We start from the raw sequence: 7,256 nt of genomic DNA, 5'->3' as shown, positions 1-7,256 counted from the left end.
CTGGAGAAACGTGTTTTCCTGAATTATGGCCATATGCTATATATCATACTTCAACATGTCCTATCATGTTCCATCTGCACAGAATTTGACACTGCATAAAACAATCTGCTTTGGATTTGAATGCATAGCCTTCCTCACACAAAACAAAACCCTCCTGCTAGGCAAGGAGGCTAAATGCTCTGGAATTTCTGGTGAAGGTTGTGCCACAGGCAGAAAAGACCAGAACCAAACCACTGGGCTATCCCATCTGAAGCAAACTTCACCTTCACATTGAGGAGCTTGTCGTGGTGCTGGCTGAGAGTGGACAGAGCAGAACCTGGAGCAGACACACCAGGACTACCAAGCTGTGCAATGCATGATACTGCTTGGGCTTTCTCTAATCTGCTTGAGTTCCTTCCCATCTGGAGCAGTACAGGATTTAGAAGGAGCTATAGAGCAGACTGCTCAGCTCTAGCTCCTTCCCATCTGCAGCAGTGCAGGATTTAGAAGGAGCTATAGAGCAGACATCACAAGCAACTTCTAATCCTACAGCACTCAGAAGCATAGGAAAATGCAGAAAACTTTCATGCATGTTGAAGACAGCTTCTCCTCACACAGACTAACTGCTCTGCTGAGTCAATGGGGCAACAGAGAGTGGGCTTTGTTGTTTTGCAAACACTATAAATGCTTTCAAACTGTTTGCCACACTTCTAACGGCCTCAGGCTGACCCCACCTGCCTCATGCCCTCAGGCATTCGCCCTCTCCTAGGGAGACCCATTCCTCTTTAGGAAGAAATGTGAAATCAGAAATACTCCAAGTCCTTAGATGCTGAACACTGCTTTATTTCCTCTTTCTCTCTCAAAACCTTTCAGCCAGTTATGTTGTAACTGCTTTATGTTTGATGGCTCTGCTGCCTGCTTCACCAGTGATGGATTTGTTTGCATTGCCTCCCAGCAGTTCAGCCCTTGGCAGAGCTACACATCCAATGTTAAATAGTTTTTTTAGACTCTAGTCTAAAAGGAACCAAAAGAAGTGATAGAGAAGGCTCAGCACCACTTCAGCACTGTTAATGAAAAGAGTTTGTTTGTAGGGTACTGACAAAAAGGGACAGAAGCATGGCTTACAGAATTCCAGTTCTGGATTACAGTAGTCATAGAATCATAGATTGTCAAGGTTGGAAGGGACCTCAAGGATCATCCAGTTCCAATCCCCCTGCCATGGGCAGGGACACCTCACACCCAATCTGGTTGCCCAGAGCCACATCCAGCCTGGCCTTAAAAACCTCCAGGGATGAGGTCATGGTGGCAGTCATTTATTTCACCCTAAAAGAGCAGAACAGGGCAATTAACTTTTGAGAGCCTGTGGCATATTGGATGCTGATCTTCTTTGCTAGTGAAAGATATATGTGAAGGGGTTGATTAGCAGATATGCTCTGTTCAGTTCATGGCTATGCCAAGGACCTGCAGACACATCTGACAGTCACTTCCTCTCAGGTCTGCAGGATTTCTGGCTCAAGATGGACCAGAGTTTTCCATTGCTTTTCTCTGGCTCATCACAGTAAGGTCCAAAGCTCCTCTCCAGTGATCCTCATCTGAACCAATACGTCCAGTTCGGGGCTCCCCAGTTCAAGAGAGACAGAGACCTACTGGAGAGAATCCAACAGAGAGCCAGGAGGATGCTTAGGGGACTTGAGCATCTCCCCTGTGAAGAGAGACTGAGAGCCCTGGGGCTGTTTAGTGTGGAGAAGAGAAGGCTGAGAGGGGATCTGATCAATGTCTATCAATAGCTGAGGGGTGGGTGTCAAGGGGAGGGGGCCAGACTCTTTTGGGTGGTGCACAGTGATAGGGCAAGGAGCAATGGAGACAAACTTGAACAGAGAAGACTTCACCTCAGCATGAGGAGAAACTTCTTTCCAGTGAGGGTGACAGAGCCCTGGAGCAGGCTGCCCAGAGAGGTTGTGGAGTCTCCTTCTCTGGAGGCTTTCCAAACTCACCTGGATGCATTTCTGTGCAGACTCCCCTGGGTGATGCTGCTCTGGCAGGGGGATTGGACCGGATGATCTCTGGAGGTCCCTTCCAGCCTCCGATATACTGTGGTACTGTGATCCTGTGGTACTGTGATCCTGTGATGCTGTGAATAGTAAATGACAGAACAGCAATGACAGATTAAAACCCCTTGGGACACAAAACCCCAGTCTCTTAGTGTTTGGGAGTCAGCTGCAGGACACAGTAGTGCTGGGTGCAGAATGCCTTGTGGCAAGTGAAGATAACCAGGTTTAGGCAGGCTAAGATTTGGGATTCTTTTGGCCAGCATCAGCCTTACCAGCAGGTCATGCCTGGGGAATTCACATAAGCCCATCAAAACAGCACATTGTTGTCATGCCATGAGCCATTGTCTGGTTTATGATGGCAACAAGAGACTCTCACCCAGTGCAGGACTCCACTGGAGTGGGAGCAAACAATGGGTCTCTCTCATTCTGAAGTATTCAGCTGGCTGCATTCAACAGAATCTCTTCTATAAAGTTATGGGAGACATTTATTCCACTCTGCTCAGTACTAATGACATCTCAGCAGGAGTACTGCCCAGCTTAGGTGCCACAATAGGCATTGCAATAAATCCCCTTTCCCCCATTTTAAGAACAAAATTCAGGCCTGTATTTCTCAAGGGAGTTAATTGCAGCTGAGTGCACCACAGTTTTTAGGAGCACCATGGCACCCAGTTCTCCTTGGTCTCAGGCAGTTTATGATGAAAAGACCTCAAATGTTGTGGCACTGTAGAGAGTGCTCCACGCCCTGAGTCCCTGGGAGCTCCACTCCTTCCTCTTCTTACAGTAACATATTTGAAAATATTTCTCAGAGCCTAGAGAGAAAGAAAGCAAAGATCACCTGTTCTTTGGACCACAAGCTACCCAGGCTTAGATACCTATCTGTCATATCCATATATTTTTAGGTTCCAAGCTCTTATTAGCCAGTCTGTGGTCAGCAGACCACCAATGGTGCAGGAGACATCAGAAAATTAGCTGCAAGAGTACGATCCCTAAAACCAGACACAGAACTTTAAACTGAGTTCTCATCAGCCCAGGTCACTACAGAGTATTTCTGACATCTAATCTCCCAGTTAGAATATTCTGGAATAGCCTGGGGAACAGCATCATTTACTACCCCATATGCAGAACTCATTCCACAATAAAGCCCAGATTCTATCTAGGCAGATTTGCATCTTATGCTTGAGGTTATCCTTCCTTAAGTGCATCTCACTGTACTTAGGTCAAACTGCCCCTTTAATGCAGAAAGAGACCTTGGGCAACCAAGCTTGGTGAAGAGGTGGTCCTGCTCTGTCTGTGGCAGTGGGGTTGGAGAAGATGATTTCTGAGGTCACTTCCAATCTAAACTATTCTATGATCTTGTGATGTTAGAGTTACATTTCCCTTGTATCAATGAACATTAGACTTGGATATTGTTTGTCCTGGATAAACTCATGTGTGGTAGTGGCCCTGGTAGAGTTAAATCATGGTTGGACTTGATGATCTTAGAGGTGTCTTCCAATCATGGTGATTCTGTGATTCTGATTCTGTTGGATGTTTTTATCCCATTATTTTGCAGGCATTATTATATGAAACACATACTTTTTTTCCCCCCAGGATTTCTCAAAGTATTTGAGGTGTCTGAGACATGTTGGCTCATCTGTAATTCTTGGTAACTCTTAATTCTTCTGTGTGTTCTCAAACCCACTTGTTAATATTGCACAAATGGCTATGGGTAGCTCTTCAATCATGCCAGGGCAAATGTCTCCAGGGACTTCCAGCTCAGAGAACACACCCTTTATCCCACTGTTCTTTCACTTCTTTTCCATGCCCTGTGTTTCAATTCCCTCTGAATGTGTTGGGCCTCTTCTACCAGATGTCCCCTACCTGCAAAGATGATTCACTCTTCAGCCTGCTGTCATTTGTCCTTGTTCACCATCCCTGTGAAGTGCTAATCCATTTCCTTCTTCTCCTTTCTTTCCCTGGTCCCATTTTTTACTTTTCCTAGAGCAGTGTCTTTGCCCTCTTTATGTACAATGGGGTTTTGTTGTCAGATAACCAAGTGGCTCCAAACTCAGACCCCTCAATTTCTTCCAATATTGTCTTCCTTGCCAGCAGGAGAGCTTCCTATGGGACCTTTAAATAAGGACTTCTTCCAAACTGACTGTTTCCTTAAGCTCCTTTCTTCTTTTAACCCCTCCCTGTAGAACTTTCCCTACCAATTCCTCAACATGAGGACATCACAGTGTCACAGTATATTGGAGGTTGGAAGGGACCTCCAGAGATCATCCAGTCCAACCCCTCTGCCAGAGCAGCATCACCCAGGGGAGTCTGCACAGGAATGCATCCAGGTGAGTTTGGAAAGTCTCCAGAGAAGGAGACTCCACAACCTCTCTGGGCAGCCTATTCCAGTGTTCTGTCACCCTCACTGGAAAGAAGTTTCTCCTCATGCTGAGGTGAAATCTTCTATGTTCAAGTTTGAACCTGTTGTTCCTTGTCTTATTCCTGTGCACCACCCAACAGAGCCTGGCCCCCTCCACTTGACCCCCACCCCTCAGCTATTGATAGACATTGATCAGATCCCTCTCAGCCTTCTCTTCTTCAGACTAAACAGCCCCAGGGATCTCAGTCTCTCTTCATCTGCCTTCCAAGAGTCATTTGCTCTTGCTCTCCTCCTCTCAAGCCTCCTTTTCCACAGGCAGATGAGCTCCAATTGCCTTCTAGCAAGTTTCTCTTTATTAGTCATACCTATCATAGCTTATCTGACCATGTCTCCTGTAACTGTCTCCACTCTTTGAAACGAAAAGGTCATCCCAACACATTCCAAAATCCTGAGGAACTGCCTGTGCTGTTCTTCTGTTTTGTTTGGTTGGGTTTTTTCATTTCTTACAGAAAAAAAAAAAAAAAAAAAAGGTTATCTAAAGTCCTCAATTACCACTGCCTCATATCCTCGGGACTCTCAAAAGTTGCTCAAAAAATGTGACACTGACTCCTCCTCCTCATCAAGTAAATCTTTAGTGGAGCTTTACAGTTCACCTCTATTTTTATCTCCAACAGCTCTGTTTCTCCCCTCTTTCTGGCCTTCTACACATTCCTAATATAGCAGATAATACTCTTCCCATTTTTTTTCCTGCCTGTCCTTCCTACACAAGTTATAACTCTCTCTGCTCCTATCGAAGCACTGCAGCTTATTCCACTGAGCCTGTGTGACGCTGATTAAACTGCAGCCTTTGTTGTGTCCCAAGACTTCTAGTCCTTCCTGTTTATTTTCCATACTTTTAGCATTAGTGTAAAGACATCTCAGATGTTTGGCAGCCTGCCCTTATGTTATCCCTTTTTATTCTGTGGCCTTCCTGCCATTTCCCACTTCCACCGTAGAAATGAGTTGCGAACCAGACCTCTGATTTTCTCATTCACCTGAAGTCTTTCCTGCCCACCTACTCAAAAACTGCTGTCCTAGGAGCCATTCTTCTCTAGTAATAAAATTCTCATGTTCTCAAAAAAAAAAACAATGTTTGTTTCTTTGTTTTTTTTTTTCACAGATTAAGCAAAATTCCATAGGATGAAGATTCTCCTGAGGGTCTTGAAAAGAGAGAAGAGAAGAGAAGAGAAGAGAAGAGAAGAGAAGAGAAGAGAAGAGAAGAGAAGAGAAGAGAAGAGAAGAGAAGAGAAGAGAAGAGAAGAGAAGAGAAGAGAAGAGAAGAGAAGAGAAGAGAAGAGAAGAGAAGAGAAGAGAGGAAAAGAGGAAAAGAAAGGAAAAGAAAGGAAAAGAAAGGAAAAGAAAGGAAAAGAAAGGAAAAGAAAGGAAAAGAAAGGAAAAGGAAAAGAAAGAAAAAGGAAAGGAGAGGAAAGGAGAGGAAAGGAGAGGAAAGGAGAGGAAAGGAGAGGAAAGGAAAGGAAAGGAAAGGAGAGGAAAGGAAAGGAAAGGAAAGGAAAGGAAAGGAAAGGAAAGGAAAGGAAAGGAAAGGAAAGGAAAGGAAAGGAAAGGAAAGGAAAGGAAAGGACAGGAAAGGAAAGGAAAGGAAAGGAAAGGAAAGGAAAGGAAAGGAAAGGAAAGGAAAGGAAAGGAAAGGAAAGGAAAGGAAAGGAAAGGAAAGGAAAGGAAAGGAAAGGAAAGGAAAGGAAAGGAAAGGAAAGGAAAGGAAAGGAAAGGAAAGGAAAGGAAAGGAAAGGAAAGGAAAGAAAAGGAAAGAAAAGAAAAGAAAAGAAAAGAAAAGGAAAGAAAAGACAAGAAAAGAAAAGAAAAGAAATGAAAAGAAATGAAAAGAAAAGAAAAGAAAAAAGAAAAGAAAAGAAAAGAAAAGAAAAGAAAAGAAAAGAAAAGAAAAGAAAAGAAAAGAAAAAATGAAAAGAAAAGAAAAGAAAAGAAAAGAAAAGAAAAGAAAAGAAAAGAAAAGAAAAGAAAAGAAAAGGAAAAGAAAAGAAAAGAAAAGGAAAAGAAAAGAAAAGAAAAGAAAAGAAAAGAAAAGAAAAGAAAAAAGAAAAGAAAAGAAAAGAAAAGAAAAGAAAAGAAAAGAAAAGAAAAGAAAAGAAAAGAAAAGAAAAGAAAAGAAAAGAAAAGAAAAGAAAAGAAAAGAAAAGAAAAGAAAAGAAAAGAAAAGAAAAGAAAAGAAAAGAAAAGAAAAGAGAAAAGAGAAAAGAGAGAAGAGAAAAGGAGAAGAGAAGAAGAGAAGAGAAGAGAAGAGAAGAGAAGAGAAGAGAAGAGAAGAGAAGAGAAGAGAAGAGAAGAGAAGAGAAGAGAAGAGAAGAGAAGAGAAGAGAAGAGAAGAGAAGAGAAGAGAAGAGAAGAGAAGAGAAGAGAAGAGAAGAAACATGGAGTTGTTAGGGGGAAAATGGTCTTATGGGATGAAAGTCCCCAGTCCAATTTCAGACTTCTGAGTTCCAAGAGAGGGGATTGACAGTGTTCAGAGCATAAATGAATGCTTTTGTCAAAATGCTAGCACATGGGCAAATGTAGGGGTCTCATACTTTGCATCAAGCTGATGCTGTGCAAAATTAGCTCCAGTTAAAAACCTTGGGAGAACCCTTCCTAATTCCCAGCAGTACAATACACCAAACAGTAATGTATATTAACTAAGACAGTGGTACTTTTCAAGGCTGTGGTCAGCAAGGAATAGGCAGATGTTGAGTGTAGAAGGGATAATCCATTGACTCTCCTCCCTCACAATTATGAACAGCTGGAACATCCTCAGTTTACAATGGGTCTAACATTGCAAAGGAACAAGAGCAAATATTTGGAAATCTGCTTGTATA

Source organism: Indicator indicator, chromosome 12, assembly GCF_027791375.1.
Source record: "Indicator indicator isolate 239-I01 chromosome 12, UM_Iind_1.1, whole genome shotgun sequence".
NCBI classification, from domain to species: domain Eukaryota; kingdom Metazoa; phylum Chordata; class Aves; order Piciformes; family Indicatoridae; genus Indicator; species Indicator indicator.
The sequence above is the reverse complement of the archived record's forward strand: the minus strand, read 5'-3'. Positions refer to the sequence as shown.